We start from the raw sequence: 16,456 nt of genomic DNA on the forward strand, positions 1-16,456 counted from the left end.
CCTACGAAACAACCCTAAGGACCAAAACTTTCTAGATTTTAGTTACCTTGGGAACAGCAGCAAAATAGGAACAGATGGACACTGTAGACGGAGAGGCTGGTAATAAATATATTTATCCTTTTTCAGATAACTCATGAAGCTTCTTGCAGAAAGCACTCTTACTCTTTATTGGTAACTGATTGATGTATACTAAAGCTTGGCATACAGCTTCATTCTACTGTTTCCAAGAGATAGCAATACTTTCCTCTCTGTATAGGGAGAAAAATATATTCACATGGATTAAGGGACCTGGCAAGAATTTAGAGAGGCAGAATCTGCAGTAGCTTTATACAAACGCAGACAGAATACACTAACCATTCTTTAATAATTTAACTATAATTTGTAATGCACAGTTCCCTTGTGTCCATTTTTTGTTAACAATGGAGGTGCTTAAATGGCCCCATACAGTGCTATCAAAACCTTTTTTAATGTGGATAGAAACCTGTTTAATTATTAACAGCCATCCAGATTCTCGGTTGAGTTGCCTATATTTTTTTTTTTTGCAATTAGAGGTGTGAAAGGAGATAACAAACTAATCATAAGTTATTGGCTTACACATTGATACTTTTTGACAAGAGCTTTAGACATCATGCTGTTTTAGACCTACCTGAATAACGACAATCTTTTGTACAAGTTCCTCCCCTTGTATAATATTATTATTGTAATAAAAACTAAAGTTAGAATGCAATACTGTATGCAGCATGTGGTCTTCGTTATACGCAGTGCTACTTTTTAACTGTACAAACCATACTAAGCAAGAGAAATCAGAAATGGATTTATCTAATCCACAATATAAGACTTCCGAAGCCTCTCAGCATCCCTTGCACTCTCTTCTCCTCTTGTTGAATTTAGGCACAAATGCCCAGTAGAGGGAAACAAAATAAGAAAAAAAAGATCCAAGTTTGTACATTTTTAGGTGTGGCCCTGGAACCTTACCCCGCTTCTGTAGGTACTGGCAGTGCCATTATGGGAAATACAGCCCTGTCTCTGACCTTGGACACAAATGGGGTAGCATGTTTTAATTAATTTGTTTTTTTAACTCAAATTCTGAACAAATTATGCAGCAATATAATGTTGTGCTTCTTGCTTCATCACGTTTACTGCTGATTAAGACATTTCATGTCAAACATCATCAATAGTAGGAAAGTATTGATGAACCCTAGGTTCCAGCTAATGTAATACAATATTAATGGCCAAAAAAAATCCCTCTAGGAAGTCATGTGCTGTTGCTTAGTTTACCAGTCTCATGACCACAAACACATATATATTGATGAAGGGACAATTATCTATTATGAAGACAAAATCTCTAGCCTGCAGTAGCACATTTGGATGATCTTTGATTTTTTTCTGATGTTTATAAACAGCTTGATTGTACTAGGCTCTGTTAAATTATTTACATATTTCTATATTATTTAATTTTGTTTATTTCTACATTTCTTTTTGCAGATTAAGAAAGGAACATTTGAATGTGACTAATACTATGGGGTCTATTCACGAAGCTGCCGAAGGATCTAGCCGTAGCTTCGGCCGATCCTACGGCTAGCTTCAGCCCCCGGACCCCTTCGGTTCAGTAGAACCGAAGGGCTGCTGTACGGGCTATAGTTCGGCTCACTTCACTTGGGGTCGGTTGTTCACTCGCTGCCCTCGGCAGCTTAGTGAATAGACCCGTATGTCTTTTAAGGCAAGAGGCAGTTATGTTAATGTGAACAGTTCTTGTCGCTAGAATCTTTAAATTGTGGTGGGTTATGTCTTAAAAGCGACATTTATTATGTAGGCCCTCAAAACACATATTGATATCTAGCTATATATAGTTTTTGCACAGCATTTTAAATGCAGGAATTACACAATTTATATGATAGAGTCTTGTGGTACTGTTGTGAATTTATTGTTTTTCCAATATTTTCAACTGTCAAACTCCTATCACACTTGCCAAAATGTCTAGATAAATCCCCAACTAATTTACATTCCTCTTAAAATTACCTAAACTTATTCTAAAATTCAAGGATACCAATTTTATTTGTCAGATGAAGCCTCACAGTATTTTTGTCCACACTGGAGATCTCTCAGTAAGTATGTATCTGTTTTGCACATGTGGATAAGTATGCAGATTTATATGGCTTCAATATAATATTTTTGTATGATATAATCATATATAATATATATAATAAGAGGCAAGAAATATTATATGCTGTAAATAATTAAAGACTACCTGTAGTTTTAAGGAAAATATGATGTATAAGAGACAATATTATACATTTTAATATTGAAGGTTTAAACGGGTAATTTATATCACACTTACTGTATACAGTATGTGAATAGTCTTGCCTGCCAAAAGATGAGTAACTGATCCAGTCACCCCTGCCAGACAGTATACCTAGGCCTCTGACCTCAACTACAGTTAAAGCCCAGTTCCAGCTGCCACTTCCCACCCAATCTCCTTTTTGTTGCATGGAGACCATCACACTATACTGTATGTTTTGCTTTATTTAATTTTTTTACACTTTCCCTTTTCTAAAGTCTTAAAAATGGTCACCTAATGCTAGAGTTCTCCTCCACTTTGGTCTTCTCCTGGTGGTGGGTGGACACCTTGACACCCTGCATTCACAGTTTATCCTTAATCTTTAGGAAATCTTGTGGCGAAAAAGGAGTACTGAGGGGGATAGCTCCAGACTGAACTAATTAGAATGATTCACCAAGTCATCCATGGTCAAGGTCCTTGAATCCCTGGTCCCTTGTTGAGCCTAAATGTCAGATAATCCACGCTCAACGTTCCCCACTTGAGACAAAGGTCCTGAAATACTTCCAGGTTAACCTCCCTGGCGGTCTGATTATGCAGTATTTTTGCATGCCAAAGCGGTACATTGTTTTTCATGGAAATTTATGCAAATTACATTGTGTTGTGTGTATTCTGTGTATATTGCATGTTTTCACTTTTGAATTTCCCGCCGGCTCCGCCCCCCGCTGTGACGCCAAAAATGAAACTAAAAGTAGAATGCCGGCATTGGCCGGGCGCACACAGCAGAGGACACCGTGGGCTTGTAGGGACAAGGTAAGTGACACTTTTTGCAATCCCGAGTGTGGCTCGGGGTTACCACTATTGGTACTGAAAATTAACCCGAACCACACTCGGGAATACCGCCAGGGAGGTTAAGGGACCATTCTGTATGCCAATTTTTCATGCCTGCAATGTGCAGAGATGTGAGGTTTTGCCCAAGTCAGATATAGGTCTGCTTCTCTTTGGGCTGTTTGACTTCTGGTATGTCCTTTGTGGTTAATGTAAGCCAAGGACGTAGTGTTGTCCAACTGAATCCTGGTCAGGTGGCCCTATAGGTGAGGAGTCCAGCATTGAAGGGACAACCTAATGGTCCTGAGCTCCAGGCGCAAGTACGTCAAGCAATGAGAGGGTCCCAATATGACTTCAGGCAGTTCAGGAACCATCCAAAGATCTGCAGGCTTCTGCTGAGTGTTCTCAAAGGAGAAAGTCATCTAGACACTCCACCATGAGAATCCCCTAAGACTGAAGCAAAACCAACATAGGCACCAGCACATAGGTAAAGAGCTGAGTGGACAGGCCTAATGGAAAGGCAACAAATTAATGATGCCCTAAGCAAATGTAGATAGTGTTGATGGGCAGACAAAATTGGGATGTGCATATATGCATCTTTCATGTTCATTGATGCTAGAATGTCTCCCAGGTGAATGGAGGCAATGAAAGAGTGGATGGATTCCATATGGCATTTTTGGACCTACAGGAACCTGTTGAGGATCTTGAGACTGCAAATAAGGTGACACCCCCCCCCCCCCCCCACACTTTTCTGTGATGATAGAGAACATGTGTTTGTAAACCCTCTGGAACTATGACCATCTGGGAAAGGAGACCCATGGTAGTGATGAGATCCAACTGGAGGATCCTGGTAATTTTGACAGCAGTAAGCAAGGAGGTGGCAAGGATCAAAATTCTGGCTTGTAAACCTTAACTACTCTGGACCCAGGCTTTGGCAATGTCCCAGACTCAGGTGGCTGAAAAGGTCGACAGATATCCCCCCAGCCCAGAAATAATAAAGCTTGGGAGGGACGAAAGGAAATCTTCTTGAAGGAGGAATGAGAAGGATTTAGCTGCTGGAGGAATGAACTACTTCTTCCCCAGTAAAGGCATGCATTCAAGCAAGACCAGCACTCTAGCCACATAACCCATTGCATATGGACAGACAGGAGACCTATCCTGGAGATTTGTCTATTGGTATCCACCAGGCCATCTACGTTGTAGTGCAGGCAAAGTAAAGCACTCTAAACATTTGAGAGCAGTGGGGTCTGTCAAGATGGACTCAGGGACCCTATCCATAGCCTTAGACAACACAACACATAAGGTCTAACACTGTATTTGGTGTGATGACTCACTGATCCTTAGACTGCTGGAGCTCTGGTGATGGAATGTCCCACAGCGTACTTATGCCTAATACACTGTGTTATAGATTCATGCATGCACGGTTATAGATTCATGCATGTACCATTTTTTCTAGTTTGACTATTTTGGGTTAGGGGGACGCACTGGAGTCCCAGCGTGCATTTTTGGTTGCTGGGCCTCCAGTGCGTCCCTGCACCTTATTAGGAGGAGTAGGCCACCTCCAGGTACACCTGCATGTAATTTATCAACTTCATTAATATGCCCACACTTGGAGACTCGGATACATAGAGTTAGGACCACACTTTGCAGAGGTGCCTTGGCACGGCAGTGTGGCTTCTACATATTTTTGGCCAAAAGTTTGTGCAACTAAACCTCTGATTTTAATGCATACTGTTGACAGGGCTACTTGTTTGGTTGCAGGCTGGCTGGCAGGTTGAGGCTGGGGAATTTTTGTGTTTTGTATTCACATCTATATGCTGTAGTTTAGTGTGTAAAGGGAAACATTATGGGCAGTGGCGGACCTAAGGAACAAAGGGCCCTGGTGCAAGATTTTTTTTTGGGCCCCCCCCCAAAAAAAAAAACACAGCGATCTCCTCCCACGCTGGGACACAGACCAGCGCCCAGTGGGGAGGAAAGAAAGCAGGGATGCGTTGCTGTACCGGCAAAAAATGGCATTATTGCTCTCACTGCGACGTTCGAGGCGATATGTAACATGTTCTGCACAATTGTCGTTTTTCGCACCTAGGCGCTATGGGCGGGGGACTTAAACATTTTGTTCCCCATTTTTTTTTTTTATGTTACATTCATTTTTAAACACTTTTTTTTGTACACTAACCCTATTGGTATTACATAGGGGACTAACAAGCACCCTGTGTAATAGCAGATAGGGTGTGACAGGTCCTCTTTATGGAGGCATCAGGGGTCTTTTAGACCCCTAATGTCACCTAGAGACCCCAAACAAGCTGAGGAAGCCGAGATCTGCTTTCCCAGCTTCTTGTCCTGGCTCTGAGAGCCGGAGACTGTGTACAGTGACACCGGAAGTGATGTAATACACAGCCCTTCCGCGTCCAGTGATCGGAGGAGAGATCAGCATCTGGAAGCGGCTGAATCTCTCTCTGATCATTGCGGGGAGACCCACCGACCCAGTGGCGGGGGTACCACACGGTACAAACAATCCGGCGGCTGTTCAGACACCAGATCGATTGTAAGTTACACAGCAATCGCCTGCTGTTAAAAGCAGTACCAAGAGCACGGCTGCCGAAGCAGCCGTGTTCTTGTTTTACCCACTTCTGCAGGCTGCCGTCTACATACTGCGGCCCGGAAGTGGTTAAAGTGACATTAAAGTAAATGTTTTCCCCCTCCCCCCAATGTAAATGCCAGCACTTACCTTAACTGATGTCTCTTATCCGATCTTCTTCTTTCCTGATGTTTTCATCTGTCCCTCCAGCGGTGCGGCGGGTCTCCGATCCAGCGCTGACTCCTCTCTAGTTGTTGGCACTTCCTGTCCCAGGGTGTCTGTACGCGTCCATAGACTTACCTTGTGTCTCTCCTCGTCTCGCGGCCGAAAATCCGAACTGCACATGCGCCGCCCCAAGATGCTTTGCGGCCGCCTGAGCAGTTTCCGATTTTTGGATGGGAGCGTGCGGCAAAGACGGGGTAAGTGTAAACCGTGTTAAAGCGGGTTTTTTTTTCTTCTTAAACTTTTTGCATATATCTACTGCTTGCTAGCCTTATATATATGCAAAAAAGCCAGGTGGTTTAATAACCCTTTAATACTCACCTGATCCCTGGAACGACCGACAAGTGCAGCGTCCCGACTCTCACGCTGTCATTATATGCAAGCCTAGTTAAACACACCACGAGTTAATTACCATGCACGCTGCATGCACATGAAACAGTGTAAATCCAGCCTCATACCTTGTCATATATCTTTGACTTATGAATGACATGCATAATGCTTGTCTCACAACATATTTTTATTTCTTCTTTAAAAGGAGACTAAAACCAGAATTGATTGTTCTTACATTTTCGTGTCCTGACTTTATCTTCCTTGTCCACTTATCTCAACTTAAAGTACATGAGATTCTCTTAAATGAGTAACATGTTCCCTCCACAGTACTTTGTCCTCTTTCATCATGCTTTGCTCTATTGATGTGTCTTATATACGTGTTTAAGCTTTGCCAAATTTTTACAAGTTCCTTATGTTTAACGTACTTCAAGAAAACTCTCTGACTGATGTCATTAATCAGATTCTGCTGTGACCTTACAAGTTTTTGGCACGGCTTTCCAGAGGTAACTTCACCTTCTCATAAAAATGTCTGGCTTTTAACAAAGTCTACTCAATTTTGTTAAGCAATGCTTATAGCTCAGCTATAATTATGCCTTGATCAGAATACTCTCAAATAAATGTGATTTTGATTCAGACTTGCTCTTTTTTTTTAAAGTGAGGTATAGTTATGGTGTGACAAGTCCCATTGCTTCATAGATGGAATATTACCTGGTGTCATTGGATTCATGGGTGCATATACTGCCTGTGCAGAATGTGGTCTGGTGGAGTACCATGGTGGGCTTAGCTGTCAAGTGTGTAGAGAAGCCTAGTACAAGACCAGACCTCACGTAGTTCACATAGCACAGTGGTGCATCTTTTTCTGTTGTTTTCAGTGCTGGTGAGATGGCAAGTGAAGCTGCTAGAAGGCACGATGTAAGAAAATATATAGTTAATTTAAACAGGCCAATCAGTGGGGTGACGATGTAGAGAAAAAAGGCAAAGTGATCAAATTGGTTGAGATATAGTATGTAGTGAGAGACTTTGATTCATATTCATAGGTTGAGAAGAGAGCCATTAATTTTTTCAGGGGAACCGTCAAGTAATTGGTTCAGGTATGTGGATGATACATTGGTCAAGATTAGAACAACAAGCTTTAATGAACACATAAACTAATTTGACAAAAATATGTAAGTGGTATTAAAGGAGAACTATGGGGTCAGTGTTTTTCCCCATAGTTCTCACTAGGGTAACGGGAGGACACAAACTAGCGTCCTCCCATTACCCTAAGCTCAGTATACCGCGAGCTACTGCTTGCGGTATACTGAGACGCCGCAGCCGGAGCGGATCCCGACTTAGACGACGGGATCCGCCCAGCTGCGTGAGTGACAGCTGGCTCTGCCTATCTAGAGGCAGAGCCAGCTGTATCCGCCCCCTCCCCCGTCCGTTCCACCAGTCAGCGCTGGCAGATCGGAGCGGGGAGAGGGGAATCCAGCCCCTCCCCCTGTCACGGCAGAGAGCCGTGACAGGATCGAGAGGGGAGCGAACCCGGTATGTGTTCGCTAACCTCCCGATCTACTGAGCCGACCTGTGACAGTCTCATTGTCACAGGTCGGCTAGAACTATGAGGTGAGTGAACAGCACTCACCTCATAGTTCTCATTTAAGCACTCAAACTTTTTTCAGTGATGAATCCAGATTAAACAAACATACATTGCAAAGCCAAGCACTTGCATATTTTTGCTCAAGCACTTACAGGCATCATGTTTCGAAAAAGCTGACTCCAACTCTCTCAGCTCAGCCTCCCTGAACTTCCTGTCCCATACAAAACAAGGGACAGCACAGCCTCCAGCGGCTGTTCCGCTACCAGCATGGAGAAGAGAGGAGTGGGGAGCAGGGGACTGGCTTGCCCTGCTCTTCCTGTGTGTTTGTGAAGACACACACGCCTTACTAGCACACACAAGGATTGCTCCATTGGACCCTGTAAGGGAAAGGAGCCACCTTGCAACAGCATATCAGGGCCAGTGCTCAGGGGACTAGCTAAATCTGCAGGAAGCTAAAACTTTTAAACATCAAGAAGCAGCATTCTTTGTAAGTTATTTATCCAGTATTTGAAATAGCTTAATAACCTTTTGATTTTAATATTACTTTAAGTTTACATGGGAAAAAGCACAGAATAACAAATTACTTTTTTGGACTCTTTTGTTGCATGTCATGAAGGGGGATGACTTGGAAATTGGGGTCTACAGGAAACCTACCCACACAGACCAGTATCTGCTTTTTGACTCCCACAACCCACTGGAACACAAACTGGGGTTAAAGAATATAGCAAATATTGCATCCCTGTGTCATCCATGCCCAGCAATACATTGAGACATAACTTTGTGCAACCAAAAGACCAAACACTCAAACACTGAAACTTGGCATATGCAGTGCAGTATAGTAACAGGGACTCTTGATAGGCAGTATATATTATACTGTGTGACACTCTCACCTCATGACCCTCTGGTTTTCTCACCTGGTGATAGATGTCCAGCTGACCAAAAAGCAAATAGAAGTATCAAACCTTCAGGGCTTGTTCACACGATTTTCTGGTCCAGATCTGGTGCAGATCTGCAGACGCGGTGCTATGCGTGCAGCGCGTTTGTGACGCGTTTTACCGCGTTCAGGACGTGTTCAAGTTCCTTTTTTTGTGGAGTGGGGCTTTCAGCTGTTAACTGTTCGGTGCGTTTTTGACGCGTTTGTGCGTTTCCGGACTGGAGAAAATGTGAAATGCAGTATTTTTTCTGTCCGGACCGGAACGGACTGCGCTGGTGAGAACTGGAGCCCATAAAACACATAGGGATACATTGGGATGCATTTTTAGTGCAGGAGCGAACTGTTCTGGTCCGGACAGAATCCGGACATCGTGTGAACAAGCCCTCAGGCATGATTGTAAATGTAAAGAGCTCTGAGGCAGTGTTCTCACGCATTCAGCAGAAACAAATGTAAGGCACAAGTCAGAAGGCTGATGAAGGTAGCAGACAGATGAGCAACAGAAAGCTGTAATGGTAATATCCAAAGTAGCAATGAGGAATCACTTAACAATTAGGTCAGACGGACCAGCAGGAACCTTTTACTGAGGCCCTGGCAAAGGGTATTGAGCATAATTGGTACTTGCTACCTTGTTAAGTCATGGGCACACTATGCTGCACTTTCCTGTTTAAAGTGAAACTTAGCTGTCCTAAAATGGTGTCAAGTGTCTTGATGTGCTGTGGTACCTTCAAATACTTATGTACATTTTCAAATTGATCCATGTGTCATTTAGGGTTGCCACCTTTTCTTCAAGCCAAACCCGAACACTATAGCGCTTCGCGGCAATTTATTTAGAGCTCCCCAGAGCTCAGGGAGACTTTATATAGGCGATCCCTCGCGTTCAGGGCACGGGACATTGCGGTAGATGTGCGGGCGGGTGGAAACAAGGCCTTAAGTAGAACACCAGACATAACTTTTATCTGTTTTGTGTGTGAGTAATAAAATATAACACATAACATCTGTGTCCCCAACCTTCATTTCCTATTGTGTCACCTATAAAGAAATAGTGTCAGGTTTTGTTCCTCTGCCTGTATCCTTGATGTGTACTATTGCACATAAAAGATGCCCCCACAAAACATTTTTTGGGGGGGGCATGTTTAATGGGCAATACTGATCTCCCCCCTTTCCAATTAATATTGCATTTGATCAAAATGTAATAACTTCACCCCTCCGTGTGTTTTTTTCCCTAGATACCCTTTTTTCACTGGAGTTATCCACAATAAATATACTCGCTGTTCTGTTGTCATCTACTGCTCCACAGCCACATGCCAGGTCCCATGCTGCTATTTACTTATGTCACCAGGAGCTGGTTGTCCCTTCCTGGTACTTGAAGCCAACACCCTGATGATGCGTGCAGGTCATCCTTCAGTCAGTCACAAGTCCACCTTCTACCAGCGCAGGTTCACCCTCCTACAGCCGCCAGCAAGCAGGGGTTGTGTGACAAAATCGCTGCTCTCCACAACCCCTGCTAGCCGGCTGGCTGCCGGAGAAAGATCCGTCCCTCACGGCTCCCTCTCTCCCTGATGTCACTTCCTCCCATGACAGCCACAGAGGAGAGAAACAGGAGAGGGAGAGTCGAGGGACAGGAAACAGCGCCACCTAGCGTCCGCCGCAAGATATTCTAGTATGCGGCATTGTACCGTTTTGAATGATGTGCCCGGGCGGGACGTGGGCACAGACCCGGGCACATGATTGCAAACCCGTACTGCCCGGGTGAAACCCGGACGGGTGGCAACCCTAGTGTCATTGTCCTTGAGAACCTTGATCCTAGGCCTATGTTGTATATGAAGCCTTGTCTACTCTCCAAAATAAGATTAAACCCTGGTGGTAAGACATGACCTTGATGTTCAATTATAAAACGCTAGAGTATCCCTGTAGGAGTCACTAACGCTGGTTCAATAATAGTTTTTGGAAAATGTTTAGGAGGATGATGTTATATTAATGTAAATAGTTAAAAAAAGGTTTTATGGTATACTACCCAGCAGTTTCACACATTGCAAGTGTACACAGATTTCAGTTTAGATTTATGTCTTATTTATGAACTCTGCATAGTTTAATCTTTTAAAATGTTATTGTAGTTGTGTGATTTAGCTTGGTTAGTGTGATTCCCATTTTTCAAGGCACAATTATTTTTCCTGAGGCCATAGACCTGCTACCTGAAACATACATGTTCTTTATCTGAACTGTCTATGGCCTAATTTGCTAAGATCAGATATATGCCAATGGCAAAGGAAACCGAAATGATTGGGCTTTACCATTAAAAGTCTTTCTATAGACATTATTGTCCATTGGCATGTAACACAAGGTTAAACTTCCTGTTCCATTTATTTAGTTATTTAACAAGTTTGTGTGCTTACATTTTCAGATTTGTGGGTGTTGTGCAATAATTCAAACAACTCAAGAGTAGTAGAATAACAAAAGAAATTTACATAGATTAGGCACAGTATATAGGTATTTCAGATAATAAACTAGATAAATATAACATTACTTCTCCAGGGAGACCCTCGACTTCTGAAAAGATCAGAAAGTCCTTCCTTCCTTCAAGCAAAGGTTTCTAGGCACATTCACCAAGATGTCCTAGATGAGGTTCAACTAGCTTTAGTCTTTCATTCATATATACTGTATAACTTTCTTACAGAGGGGCTTATGTACAGTTAGACTCCAGTTTCCACCAGATTGACCATATAAGGGGTTTTCAGCAGGACAAAGGATAGTTTATGGTAACTTAAGCAGGTGAAAGTTTATATTTAACAGTGTGTGTGTGTGTGTGTGTGTGTGTATAGACACACACATAATATATATATATAAGATTCAGATGTTATACTAAACTAAAGGTTGTCCTCTGACTGCAAGGTTATTCACAAAAGAGTGAAGAGTTTGGAGAAGGCAGGAGAAGTGAACTATCTAGGCAAAAATAGCTGAAATGCATCGTGAGCTCAATTGGAAGATTGTTCCAAATCAGCTAGTTTGGCCTAGATTGTTCACTTCTCCAAACTCTTCACCCTTTTGTGAATAACCCTGCAAGTGTCTCGGGGACTGGGGAGCAGATCGCCTGTGGGCAAAAAGCAGCCTGTGTGGGAAAGGTTTTGTCAACCTGAAGTTAATGAGACAGTAATAAGTAGGGATGCACAGATACTTTTTGAGTACCAGTGCAGATACTTGGCATTTTCATGAGAACTACCAGGGTTGCAGCTGAGACCGGGCTCTGGCACTCCACCACTGCCCTGATATCATTAGCCTGTATTGTTTTAGAAAAACTGTCCCATTACAATAAACAAAAATGTATCAGTACTCGTACTTGTAAGTACTCAGCAAGTACCAGTACTCGTACTTGCAAAACTGGTATCTGTGCATCCCTTTATATTTATAAAAACAAAATCGTACATTAAAACAGAGATGTACAAATCCCAGGAGCTCCGTGTGCTCTTTACAAATGACAGCTGCCTCCTAATTTTTGAATTTTTCTCTAGTGTAGTCTTGGAGCTCAAAAGTATCGGTACTCGTACTTGTACTGAGTACTGTACTTGGTATCTGTGCAACCCTAGTAAAAAGGTTATGTTGCTGAAGAAAAAAGCTGAACTTTGTGTTCAACCTGTTGAAGAAGCTCATGTGAGGGAAAAACTTATGTGAATATTTAAATAAGTGGGCAGGTAGCCCTAAAAAGAAGTTGTTTACTAGTGGAAGTGTCCTGAATGCGCTACCCTTTTGAAGCTAATTCTCACCATGTATGTATTAGGGATGCACCGATACCACTTTTTTAAGACCAAGTACGAGTACCGATACTTTTTTTCAAGTACTCACCGATACCAATTACTGATACTTTTTCTTAAAGGGACAGGTCACATTTTTTCTAAAGCAATACAAAATCATGATTTTTAGGTCAATTTCTTAATATTATGAAGAACATGAAATGAATATTTATCATGCCATTGCTAACTAAGGCTTGTGTCCCCATAGTGGGTAAAATAGATGAGCACATGTAAAGACTCCAGAACAGTGTATTATTGTATAGTGTGGCACAGCTATATCCAATTCTGCATACCTGGCTTTATATTATAAAAAAAATGTAATAATAATATAAAGCCAGTTATACAGAATTTGATATAGCTGTACCACACTATACAGTGATCTGGAGTCTGGACATGTGCTCATCTATTTTCCCCACTAGGTGGATACAAGCCTTAGTTAGCAATGGCATGCTCTAACTATTTCATTTCATTATTCAATGTCCTTTTTTATATTACAAAATGTATAATATAAAAAAAAGACATTGAATAATGAAATTAAAATTTAGATCATGCTATTGCTAACTAAGGCTTGTATCCCCCTAGTGGGGAAAATAGATGAGCACATGTCCAGACTCCAGAACAAGTTTCGGGTCCCTGAATATGTTGGACGCGGCACAGGTACTCGTATTTTGTATCGGAGTATTTGCACGAGTACTCATGCAAATACTCGGTATCGCCGCCGATACCGATGCTTGTATCGGTGCATCCCTTAGATAGATATATATATATATATATCTACACTATGTTACCAAGTATTGGGACGCCTGCCTTTACACGCACATGAACTTTAATGGCATTAGGGTTCGTAGGGTTCAATATTGAGACGGCCCACCCTTTGTCGCTATAACAGCTTCAACTCTTTTGGGAAGGCTGTCCACAAGTTTTAGGAGTGTGTCCATGGGAATGTTTGACCATTCTTCCAGAAGCACATTTGTGAGGTCAGGTACTAATGTTGGACGAGAAGGCCTGGCTTGCAGTCTCCTCTCTAATTCATCCCAAAGGTGTTCTATCGGATTGAGGTCAGGACTCTGTGCAGGCCAGTCAAGTTTCTCCACCCCAAACTCGCTCATCCATGTCTTTATGGACCTTGCTTTGTGCACTGGTGCCCAGTCATGTTGGAACAGGAAGGGGCCATCCCCAAACTGTTCCCACAAATTTGGGAGCATGAAATTGTCCAACATGTCTTGGTATGCTGATGCCTTAAGAGTTCCTTCACTGGAATTAAGGGGCCAAGCCCTACCCCTGAAAAACAACCCCACACCATAATCCCCCCTCCACCAAACTTTACACTTGGCACAATGCAGTCAGGCAAGTACCGTTCTCCTGGCAACTGCCAAACCCAGACATGTCCATCGGATTGCCAGACAGAGAAGCATGATTTGTTACTCCACAGAACACTTCTCTAGAGTCCAGTGGCAACGTGCTTTACATAGTTACATAGTATTTGGGGTTGAATAAAGACATACGTCCATCAAGTGCAACCCATATAGGTCCACGCATCATCTCATTCTTAGGGATACTGGTATCCCTGGATATTACGGTCCCTCAAGAAATTGTCCAAATGTTTCTTGAACAAATCTACACTCTTGGCTGAAATCACTGCCGACGGCAGTGAGTTCCAGACCTTAACCGCTCTTACTGTAAAGAACCCTCTTCGCCCATTTTTTCTCCACCAACTTTAGGTGGCGGCCTCTAGTCTTTGTAATGGAGTTAATCTCAAACAGTTTGTTAGTCCTTTTATTGGGCTTATCAGCTCCTTTCTTACCTTTTTTACTGTTAATATATTGGTAGAATTTACACCACGGCATCCGAGGCTTTGCATTGCACTTGGTGATGTAAGGCTTGGGTGCAACTGCTCAGCCATGGAAAACCCTTCCATGAAGCTCTCTACGCACTGTTGTTGTCAGGGCCGGATTTACTCTACCTGCCGCCCCAAGGCCAGGTCCTGTGATGCGAACCCCCCCGCTTCCCATCAATGGAGCATGGCAACCAGATGGCGGGGTTAGTGTCAATTTGTTTTGCTGTTTCTTAATTTTTTTTAAACTTTTTTTATCACTTTTTATTTAATTATTTCTTCTTATATTTTTTAATTTTTATTTATTTCATGCCAATCTGAAGACCACATGAAGTTTGCAGGTCTGTAGCTACTGACTCTGCAGACAGTTGGCAACTTCTGTGCACTGTGAGCTTCAGCATGTGCTGACCCTGCTCTGTCAGTTGCTGTGGTTCCCAGTTGCTTCCACTTTGTTATAATACCACTAACAGGTGACCGCGGAATATTTAGTAGCAAGGAAATTTCACGGAACACCTGAATCCAATGATTTGGAGGGGTGTCCCAATACTTTTGGCAATATAGTGTATATATCTATATTTATTTATTTATTCGCACATAAGTAGAAGTTAATATCCATAAAAACTACTACTAAGTTCCTTGTAAATCAATAAACCCTAAAACATACTTTTTGTATTACAAGGCATTTATGCAAACTGATATTATCTTACTTCTTATCTGCCAAAACAAGAAGACTGAAACAGCAAACATCGCTATAAATGTAAAGATTTTCACTGTAAAGTTCAGTGTTGATGAACAGAAATTGTCTAGGCACACGTGGGTTGAAGCAAATTGCAAGTATTTCTCATGGTAAACACAAATATGTATTCATTGTGATATACATTGTATTTGAATTACTCATAGTTTGCTAAGACAGGAAAAACCACTCCCTATAAATAAACAATAATACAAAACTGAAACATCAATCAGGAGGAAATTACAGGGCATAGGTGCAACCAAATGTGCAGGGGCTGTGTGCATACAAATGTATTTAACTTATTGCACATGTACAGATATCTTCTTCTACCAACATACTGTACTGTATGTGTGCTTCTGTTAACAGCCTTAACAAACTCTCTTTTTGTTATGTTGAAAATTATTTTCAGACGTGGAAAACAATGAAGCCTTGTTGTGGCAAGAGAGACGGACGTTATCAAAGTACACACTTTCATATGAAGCACTTTATTATACTTACTTGTATTTTTACCAAAATATATCTTTATTGCTTATATATTATTATTCATTGTGGTCAGTTGAGGGAATAGGTCTCACTGTAGTGAGACCTATACCCTCAATTGGTTATAACTGATTATAATTATAATTAACCAATTATTGTGATATTAGTGGAAAAGGTAACTACTGTATATGTGCATTTTACACTATATACACAGTACATAAGTATGTGTAGTAAATCTCTATGGAGGCTTCACACAATGTGATGCTTTTGTAGTTTTGGTGCAGTTTTAGGCCTCATTCACATGGGCAGCAAAGGGGCAGTAAAAACAGACAGCTGATCTGCATTTTATAACCCTACCCCCCTGACCGTTCACCTAAAACCTAACATGATGCCCGCTCAAGTATGTACACATGCCAATGTCAGATTTTATATAGCCTGTCGAGTTTGGCAGACAATGCTGCTTACTAAGTGCAATCATTGCATCCAATAAGACTATGTTGCAACCGTTCCTTGGTACGTGGTTGCAGCGTGGTATTGCAGTGCAAAATCCCCATTGAGATAGAATGAAATGCCATTTAAGTGGCAGCAGTATCGCCTCCTGAATGCCTGTAAACCAGCTGTCCATTGCACATCACTTTTTAGAGGGCAGTTAGTCTGCCGCATGTGTAAATGAGTCTTTATTGTCGCTTGTTAACTCTCCATGGGCATCTTAGAAGTACTCAGATTTCCCTTATAATCATGGCAATTATTTCTTCTGCCAGCTAGTGGGTTCTGCCAGAAGGATTGGTGCTATGAATTACAAATACTGGCAATGCTGCTCCTGAACACAGCTTCAGTGTATGTGTATGTGTGTATATATATATATATATATATAACAT

This window comes from Nanorana parkeri, unplaced genomic scaffold (assembly GCF_000935625.1).
Source record: "Nanorana parkeri isolate BGI_ZX_2015 unplaced genomic scaffold, ASM93562v1 scaffold783, whole genome shotgun sequence".
NCBI lineage: Eukaryota > Metazoa > Chordata > Amphibia > Anura > Dicroglossidae > Nanorana > Nanorana parkeri.